Genomic DNA, 10,869 nt, shown 5'->3' with positions numbered 1-10,869 from the left:
GAAAGAGAAAGAGAAAGAGAAAGAGAAAGAGAAAGAGAAAGAGAAAGAGAAAGAGAAAGAGAAAGAGAAAGAGAAAGAGAAAGAGAAAGAGAAAGAAGAGAAGGAAGTTAGACTCCAGAAAACCAAATAACCCAATTAAAAATTAGGTACAGAGATAAACAACTTCTTTTTTTCCCATATTTTATTTTTTTAAATTCTGATTATTTATTAGATATTTTCTTCATTTACATTTCAAATGCTATCCTGAAAGTCCCCTATACCCTTCTCCTGCCCTGCTCCCCAACCCACCCACTCCTGCTTCCTGGACCTGGCATTCCCCTGTACTGGGGCATATGATCCTCGCAAGACCAAGGGCTTCTCCTTCCATTGATGGCTGACTAGGCCTTCCTCTGCTACTAGAGACACAAACTCTATGGGGTACTGGTTAGTTCATATTGTTGTTCCTCTTACAGGATTGCAGATCCCCTTTAGCTCCTTGGGTACTTTCTATAGCTCCTTCATTGGGGGCCCTGTGTTCCATCCAATAGATGACTGTGAGCATCCACTTCTGTATTTGCCAGACACTGGCATAGCCTCACAAGAGTCCTTTCAGCACTCCTTAACTAATGACCAAGAAACACCTAAAGAAATGTTCAACTTCCTTAGTCATCAGGGAAATATAAATCTGGTAGTTCCTCAGAAAATTGGGAATAGCTCTACCTGAGGATCCAGCTATACCATTTCTGGGCATATACCCAAAAGATGCTCCAATACATAACAATAACGCGTGCTCCACTATGTTCATAGCAGCCTTATTTATAATAGCCAGAAGCTAGAAACACCCCAGATGTCCCTCAACAGAAGAATCAATACAGAAAATGTGGTATATTTACATAATGGAATACTACTCAGCTATTAAAAATGATGACTTCATGAGCTTTGTAGGCAAAAGGATAGAACTAGATAATATCTTCCTGAGTGAGTTAATCCAGACCCAAAAGAACATAATGTCCACTGATAAGTGGTAAGAAGGAAGGCCTATGTGTGGATGTTTCAACCCCTCTTAGAAGGGATAACAAAATAATCATAGGAGGCAGAGGGAGGAATGTGTGTGGGAGAGGGTAGGGAGGAATCTGGGTGGAAGAGGGGAGAGAGGGAAGGGTGGGTGGACCAGTTATGGGAAGAGACAGGAGAGAAGTTCAGAGGACCAGAAGAAAAATAGAAATAAGTAGCAGTGGGGGGAGGGGAACTTAGGGAACCACTAAATTGTTCCATATGCTAGGGATGCAAGAGGCTTTCAGAACCCAATGGGGATGACATTAGCCAAAATGCCTAACAGCAGGGAGATAGAACCTGAAGAGACCACCTCCAGTAGATAAATATACCCCTATGGAGAGATGGAACCACCCACCCATCTAAATAATTTTAACTCAATGTCCCTGTCTAAATGAAATACAGGAACAAAAGTGGAGCAGAGGATGAAGAAAAGACCATCTAGAGATGGCCCCCACTGTGTGATCCATTCAATCTATAGACACCAAACCCTGACACAATTGCTGATGCCAAGATGTAATTGCAGACAGGAACCTTGTATGGCTGTCCTCTGAGAGGCTCTGCCAGCACCTGACTAAGACAGATGCAGATACTCACAGCCCAGGGACCCCAATGAAAGAGTTAGGGGAAGGACTGAAGGAGCTAAAGGGGATTGCAACTCAATAAGAAGAAAAACATAATCAACTAACTGGACCCCTCAGAGCTCCCAAGGACTAAGCCACCAACCAAAGAGTACATACATATGGGCAGGTCCATGGCTCCCGATACATATGTAGCAGAGGACTGCCTCATCTGGCATCAGTGAGGACCACACTTGGTCCTGTGGAGGTTTGATGTCCCAGAGAAAGGGGATGCTAGAGGAGTGAGGCAGGAGTGGGTGAGTGGGTGGGTGGGGGAACACCCTCTTAAAGGCAAGGGGGAGGGGAAGGGTACAGGGTTCATGGAGGGAAGACCAGGAAGAGGGATAACATTTGAAATGTAAACAAATAAAATGATTAATAATTTTTTTTTAAAAAAAAGGAAAGATACAGAAAATGCACACATAATGTGGGACTGAAGCAAAAAACTGTATGTCTCTAGCCTTGCCCACATGCATATGAAAGGGCTTAAAAGGGATATGTGTGTGTGTGTGTGTGTGTGTGTGTGAATGAGTGTGTGTGTGTGTGTGTGTATATATATATATATATTGCAGCAATAGATTTTTTTCTTTAGTTTTATCTTCATAGAATTACTTCTTGATAAATTATAACTTCAAGATATGGAAGAGATGACTAATAAAAATAATTCAGTTGAAGAAATTATAGCCTTCTCAAACTACAGGACCAGCTCCGTTAGCAGAAAGCAAGCACTGCGTCAACATCTAGCAAATTGCCCACTCCTTGTAAACCAATTATTCTTGAACTCATCGAGTGTCACTCAAACCTAGCCGAACTGAAGTCTAGCAGCATGTTTCTCAAAGGCCTGCAGCTTTGTCTTTCCTACAAAAAACCACTCACACAACCAAAGTGGTGGAGGCTCCTGTGTGAGGAAACACAAAGACCCTCCTGCGTGGCCTTCATTTGATCTCTGAATCCCAGCCAGAAAAGAACAGCCCCTATCATTGTGAATCACCTTCCAAGTCTCTGATGAAAAGTCAGCTTGAAATACTACTGCTGTAAACCATATCACAGAGCTAGTGGGGATATTTAAATCACGCTACACCAAAGGAAGGGTGAATTGGAGAAGGGAGCTATAATGTCATGTTTCAAATGACATCAGGATCACGTGAAGTAGAGATTTGTGGCCTTTGCTTCAGAGTGGCTCTCGAAGAGCCCCAGGGATGAGAAACTTGGAGACAAATGGCAGGTTTGTAGGTAAGAAGACAACAGCCATGAGAGGGGTTCGTATTCCATCCGAGGGAAGCTGCTTCCTGGAACTATGCACAGAGAGAGTCCAGGGGGTCCCCATGGACAGATACCTTGTGCAAGGTTCAGGTCACACTACAGAGCAGGGGCAACCAGGACTGAGAACCATTCTGACAACCAAGATAATCAGGAGACGAGGGTGATTTTTCTGTTGTCTAAAGCTTGCCTGGTCCTCCAAGGTCTGATTATTATTTCAGCTGTTTAACTTCAGGGGAAATGATCTGGTGTTTCTGAGTCTCAGTTTCTCAGGTCAAAACTGGAAAATATGTAATATTATCTCATCCCAAATACTCTGGGTCTCCTATCTGACTTTATCACTTTATAAATAAATACTCTAGCCCACCCTTTTGCTTCAAAGCACAGACTACCGGAAGCTTGTAAGTTGGCGTGATGTTGCTCTCTACAGTCATCTCGATGTATTTTTCTGGGTCCTTCCTTCTGATTGGATCAGAATCTTGTCATCAAGGTAATGTCCACAGAACACAGTATACATGCTCCATACTCAATGAAGTGAATAGTAAATGAGTCCTACCTTGTTTTGTTCATGTTATTAAATAAGACAAAACCAGAGGGATGCCTGCTTCAATGCTGGATCTTCTGTGTGACACATGACTCCCCAGGGGGGGAAGTTTATGAGGCACATGATTGTGGAGAAAGTATAACAGGGCTTGTCCTCCAGATGAACACCCATGGGCAGAATGGAGGAAGTGGCATGGGGTAGGAGGAACAAGGAAATTGAGTAGCATGCAGTCTCAGAAGAGGACTGACTCCTCCCGAGGATGGGGAAGGTACACTTAGCTTGTTCTCAAGGACAAGAACATATATACCCACCTTCTCATCACGGTACAGGGGCCAGAATTAGGTACAGGTCAGCTAAAGGGGCTCAACCTTGGAAGAGGCCTCCCAAGTATAATTCCCAAAGAGGGCTGACAGCTAAGCACCTTCACTCAGAAAAATATACAGGAACTGGGAGAATGAGTGGGTTAGTGCTGGGAGTTAGATAGACCAGGCCAGGGCAGCTCAGCACCCATCTGCTCAGCCAAGGGGACTCCATTCCACTGCACACGGATGATTCTACAGAACTTAGCTGCTTAATGTTTTCAGGATCCTAACCCCTCAATTCAGAAAAGAATCTGAGGAGATATGAATGTTATTGTCTCCAAAAGATAGCTGATGGATGGTTTTTTTAAAACACATAGATGGTGTCTCCTGGGAACTTCAAGACCCAGGGGGAGAAATGGGAAAGTCCAGGGATATTGAGGAAGACTCTGTGATGGTCTCACAGTGATGAGGCAGGTGAACCCACAGGGTGTCCTGTTGATTCTGACTGTTGTCGTCTCCTTCTAGGTACTTGGTATAGGTTTTGCTCATCTGTGTCTCAGCACTTTTACCCATGAATAGATACTAAATCCTATATTTGTATAAAGCACCTTTTTATAAGCTGACAGCAGAACTTTAATATTTACTCACTGTTATGGACTGAGTATTTGTGACCCTGTCCGCAAAAATTCAAATATTGAAAAAAAATTCAAATATTGAACTCCTAACCTGTTGCCAGGCTGGAGTTTGGCTTGATTCTTTTCTTGTTAAAGGAAAAAGTTCAGCCAAGAGAGCTTGTTTAAGCATAAATTTATTTAGCAGAGCAAAGCAAAGTGATAGAACACTCCAGACAGCTTGGAGCAAGCTAGCTTCAAGGAATGGGCAATTTTGAGCCTGCTATTTGTAAGGGTGTTTCATGAATATTTAAGAGATAGTAGCATATTGATGAGGTCATCTTTTTTCTCTCCGAAATCACGATGAGCCAAATCTCCCTTTTAAGGTATTTTTGTTCCTCCATGTTCCTCATAAAAAGCCCAGTTGGGGGAGGTGGGGGAGACAGTGAAATGATATCAGTGACCAAAACCACATTGAAATGATACCACAACCAGGCCCAGATCTTTTGAGGACCTAGATGTTTTGTTGGGACACGTTTGTTGAAATTGGAAAATTGCCCTGGTACCTTAGTCTCTCTTTAATCAAGCGTGTTTCTGTGTGTGTGTGTGTGTGTGTGTGTGTGTGTGTGTGTGTGTGTGTGTGTGTGCGTGCGCACGTGCGCACATGCACACATATAAAATGTTGTGTATATGTATGTGTGTGTACATGAGTGCCAACAAGCATAAGCCAAAAAGTTCACATGGACCTCATAGGACCATCTAGGCCAGTCATTGCCTTCTATTTTACTTGAAACAGAGGCTCTTTGTTATTTTTCTACTTACTATGCCAAGGCTAACCCAGAACTGTAACTTCTACGATATGTAGTCCAAATGGGCATTTGACTGTCAGATCACCTACCAGAATACAACCTCAGTATCCTTGGTTAACACATATCTTAACTCTCTACCTGCCTTGCTCAGATGCAATTATAATTGGAGATAGGTTTCAGTGAGGCTGGGGACCCATGATGGAACTGATGCAAAGATAAGACAAGTAAATGCCACCAAGGTGTGCATTCTGCCTTGTAGGGAATAGAATGATGAAAAATGAGCATTTGTTGTTTATGCTGCCCCAACTGTGATGTTTTCTTACAGTGGCCTGTGATGGCTATGTGAACTCTCATCCACACAGAAGCTAGACTTCCTGGAGAGATGGGGATCTAAACATGCTCTGGGTGAAATCTTGACTATATTAACCGATACAGGAAGGCCTGTGTTGACTGGGAGCTGAACCATTCCTTGGGTAGGAGATCTTGGACTTCCTAAAATGGAGGCAGTATCTTTCTGGCTTCCTGACAATGGATACAAAGTATCCTTCAAACTCAGGCCACTGTGGCTTCCCACTGTGATGGACTGGAACCTGGAACTGTGAGCCAAAATAGACTCTTTCTCCCTTATAATGCATTGGTCAAAGTATTTAATCTCCACAGCAGGGAAATAAGACTGGATATAATCACACTAATATGTCCCTTAAAATGAAAAACAACACAATAAACACAAAAATCCTTTCAATTTAGGGCCGGCATTTTTATCTGATGAAGTTATTTTATTCTTGATTCTTCCCACCCTCAGCCTCCTCTCACCTGAGTTTTTACCTACAGCTGGGTGCATAGATAGGTACATAAAACGAGTATGCAAATCAAACACCCACTGAAAAGAAATCACAAAGAAATTTCTTTTAAAACAAGCAGTCACCGTTTAAAGAAGAAAGTAAATGGCTTCACTAATGAGATGGGTTTGTTTGCTTATTTTGACATAAAGAATTAAATCCTGGCTGAACATTTGATACTGAGGGCGCAGAACATCTTTAACAGTTTACAGAGTCGGTCAATGTTTTCGACTTTATACTCGTCAGTGCTGAGAACGCCGCTTGCATAAATGTATAATGTAAAATGACAGAGGCATGTTGAGACCCATTTCAGGAATTGTTGGAAACGCAGCACTCATCTCAAGCCAAAACTCGTTTAATGAGTGTGTGTGTTAAAAGAGGCAGCAACTCACTTTTGAAATCGAGCATTCTCACACAATACAGTTCTAACTTGACGCAGGCTGAGAAATAATGGAAGGAAATATAGAGCCTTTGTTTTCTCTTACTAAAGCCTTGCGCTGAAGAGAGTGAAACTTCACCTGTACTGTAAGAACCCACCAATTCATTACATAGGGTCTCCAAGCTGCCACAGAAGGGTAGGGACATCTGCTGGTGCTCTGTGGCTTGATGATGCAAGTGTTCATACAGTGTCCTCAGAACCAAGGCTGCAGTGAAGTCCCATGTTGTAAGGAACAACGCAGTTTCATTACTCATTGCACTCTGATGGTTGTATGTTCAAAAACCTTTCACATGTTAAAATTTTTTTCCTCTTGCCAAATGTCTCAGAAGCCCAGATAGTGACCAAGAGTTTAGGAAAGTTGATATTAGATGGCTCACACTGGTCCTCCCTAGCTGCACCCACAGTCGCCCCATAAGCTCACTGTTAGCGCTTCATTGGCTTTTTATCTTCCTTCCTTCCTTCCTTCCTTCCTTCCTTCCTTCCTTCCTTCCTTCCTTCCTTCCTTCTTTCCTTCCTTCCTTCCTTCTTTCCTTTCTTTCTTTCTTTCTTTCTTTCTTTCTTTCTTTCTTTCTTTCTTTCTTTCTTTCTTTCTTTCTTTCTTTCTTTCTTTCTTNTCTTTCTTTCTTTCTTTCTTTCTTTCTTTCTTTCTTTCTTTCTTTCTTTCTTTCTTTCTTTCTTTCTTTCTTTCTTTCTTTCTGAGACAGGGTTTCTCTGTATAGCCCTGGCTGTCCTGGAACTCACTTTGCAGACCAGACTGGCCTCAAACTCAGAAATCTGCCTGCCTCTACCTCCTGAGTGCTGGGATTAAAGGCTTCTTTGGCTTTTAATGCAAGGAGAGTGGGTTGTGGAGAGTCCCTTTTACTTCGACAAGGAGCCACAGTAAAATCTTTTTAGCAAATGGACCTTACCTTCTAACCTATTACTTTGGTGTTTATCATTTAAAGTCGAAGCTTCCACATTGATTTTATTAATAACTTGATTGAAATAACATGTTTCAAAATGAGGAAATACAAATAGTTGAAAGCAGAGCGAGTCTGGTTCAAGGTGGGGCTGGGCTAATGGCAATAGGTCTTGTCTGCTTTACTTCCATGTGGCAACTGCTGTTAGAGAGACCTCTGTGCTGTTACCATGGATACCCAAAGGGCCATAATCTGTACCAATAAAACCATTACACTAAGATCAAAACTCATATTAAAAGAGATTTTATTTTACTTTTAATTACATTTGTCTGTGTTCTATGTGTAGGTATGTGGTTGTGAATGGAGGTGTCTACAGAGGCCAGATGGGGGTGTTGAATCTTCTAGAGCTGATGTTACAGGTAGTTATAAACTAGCTGTCTGACACAAGGACTGGACCAGATTTAGGTCTCTAAGATCAGCAGCTCTCTTAGCCACTGACACATCACCACAGCCCCAGACATAAAATTCTTACTAGGTACTTTGTTGAGTCGATCACTGAAAGGCACTAACTTCCTCTTGATAGATCTATATAACACTTGCATGCATGCACGCACACACACACACACACACACACACACACAGTGACTTCCGTCATTTGGTCTAAAAAAGTCTTCCCTAAATGATAGATTAATCACTACTATCTTTTTAGCCACACTTCACTTCCTTAGAAGAAATAAAGCCAATCTTTTTGTTTTCTAATTTCCAAAGTCCACATTTTCTACATTTAAAATGCAGCAATAATAACATCTCTGGTCCCCGTCATATCTCCTTGCCTGTAACACCCATGAGTTGTGAATTGTGGTACATAGTTAATTTATCCAGGGCAGCAAGTTTCAAAGATGATTGCATATTGGAGTCCTTGGAGGGGTGTTTTTAATACATGCCTGCCTGGGTCCTCACTTTAAACTAATTAAACTAGAATCCCTACAAGTGTCTTTCAAAACTTCTGCAGTTGTAATGTGCAGGCATGTTTGAGAGCCAGTGGTCTAGGCTTGACTTAAATGTTACCTGTACTTCACTCTCTATTTCCTATCTGGAAGTATCAGCATCTCTAGTCTCCACTTATTTTCTCATTGCAGATCCCTTTCTGTCATTCATAATCCAAAGTAAAATCTGAGCCCAGCAGTTCTATTTCCTGCCACTTGTTACACTAACGCTAATTTAGAGCCTGTGTTTAATTGGAAATGCCACTTAAAACTCTGCTTTCATTATTATCATTTCTCTCAAACCTCAGGTAGACCAAACAATTTCAACAGACTTCCCCCACCACCACCATGAGGAAGAAGTCTTGTAGTTCGAGATCAGAGCCTTGCAGATGTTAAACAAGATCACTGTCTGTAAGCTACCCTTTGATAAAATTGTTTTAAGATCCTCTTTTGATCTTATAGGCCTTACAAGTTCACTCTTGCTTATGCTTGAATGCCTGGGTTTATGGACTCCATACTTAGTGAGAATACACTTTTGTCCCCAAGTTACTGTACTGGAAATTTCCAGTGACAGCTTTGGCCTTTTTCTTCCATGTGCTATATAAACCTTTCACTTTTGCATCTGTTTTCTAGCATCTTGTCAATCTCTTACCCAATGGACATCATTCCTGACCCTGTCCATCCCATTTTCTTGTGAATAACACCTTAGCGTGCTTTGCACGTTGGGAGATTATCTATGATGCTTTCAAGTTCTGAGCTGCATTCACATATGTACTTGATTCCCATGGTCCTTTGTTGCTCCATCTGGGCGATATTCTGCTTTTTTTCTTGAATTCCACTTGCAATCGTTTTTTACTCAACTAAATATATCTTTCTGAAAAGTACTCTATACTTTCTCTGGAGCCTTTCAGTCTGGAAATGGAAGCAAGAGTCCAGAAATACTATCCTCTTCTCAGCATCATTTGGATAGCCAGCAAGCCCATAGCGCTTTAGCTGTTCGTTACTACTGTCCTGCAGGTGTGTTGTGTGTAAGGGTGCACATGTGTGTCACAAAATCAGAGGACAGTTTTTGAGAGTCAGTTCTCTCCCTCCACCATAGGATTCAGGATCAAACTCAAGTAGTCAGGTCTGGAAAGCAAGTATTTTTACCTGCTTACTCATCTCCTCAGCCCTCCTTTTCATGTAAGAAATAACCAAAAGTCCTTCTGATTTCTGTTACGTGGAATTTTTAAAATCCATGCTAGCTCCAGCTAAGCTCTAGAATAAGTAGCTGCCTGTTCTTCCTTGCCCAATGTCAAAAAAGGCCATCTGGCTGTGGTTCCCAAGGTTGGCTTGCTAAGCTTCCCAAACCCATCCTTCCTGAGAATGCCTGGAGCTACCATGTTCCACAAACTAACAACCCTGGAGGCTGGCTACACCATACACCAATGACCACTCCATGGTTTCACTCTCTCTCTTCTCCACCTAAATTGTCACAAATAGAAAATACCAGACAGCCTTAATATTTAAGACCAACTAGAATTGTATTGGTAAAACCCCAGTATGTCTGTACAAAGAACACACAACTCAGTTATAATATTTATAAGCTGCATGCATAGATTGAGTGGATACACCACAACACTAGTCTATTCCCCAGCTATGAGATCCATTGCTACTTGTGGCTACTCCAAGCCACGTGGTTCTACTCAATCATCCACCTCCTCTTCCTCCATCTTCCTCTCTCTTCATCCCTCCTCTCATATCTGCTTCCTCCCTCCCCTCTCTCCTTCTCTAAAACTTACAGCCCCACCTTTCCCTTCCACGACCCAATCACAGGTTCTAGCCTTTATTTTGCTAGTTAAAATGGGGAGACGGTTCATGTGGAATTACCTGAGTATGTGATAAAATCTTGGGGTGCGGAGGGGGACAGCCCCTCTTTAGGAAGCAGAATTAGCATCAAAATACAAACAGCACCTAGGGCAAGCCACAACAGATTTCCACCTATTTAAAAGCCTGTACAGTCATTTGAAAACCACTCAATGTTCATCATGGCTTTCATGCTGACTCCCCCAAGAAAGAAAGGAAGGAAGGTGTGGTAGGGAAGTAAGAGAATTGGTTGAATGAGTTGTGGTAAATATTCTTAGGAAAATATATATTCAAGGAAGACAAGGCACCTCTTTCAGAGTTAGCAAGACTTCTCAACACTAGGAAATTGAACCCCTTACAGAATGGGAAAGACTTCCACATTAGGAACTTACCCAACAACACAGCAATACAGCATGGATCAGAAAAATTCCCAAGGAGTAACTTTCTAGAATCCTGATGACTGTTCAAGTTCTCTGCTTCCTTCATCTGAGAGGTTGACTCCCTTCTAGGAAGAAGATGTTTAAACCACTTGCATTTGAAATTTGTGAGACATACTTTGTATCATGCTTTCACATACAAAATCCTTTTCCCACCAACAGATTGGGAAAGGATCTTCACCTATCCTAAATCAGATAAGGGACTAATATCCAATATATATAAAGAACTCAAGAAGGTGGACTCCA

The sequence above is a fragment of the Mus caroli genome, chromosome 2, assembly GCF_900094665.2.
Source record: "Mus caroli chromosome 2, CAROLI_EIJ_v1.1, whole genome shotgun sequence".
Taxonomy (NCBI): domain Eukaryota; kingdom Metazoa; phylum Chordata; class Mammalia; order Rodentia; family Muridae; genus Mus; species Mus caroli.
The sequence above is the reverse complement of the archived record's forward strand: the minus strand, read 5'-3'. Positions refer to the sequence as shown.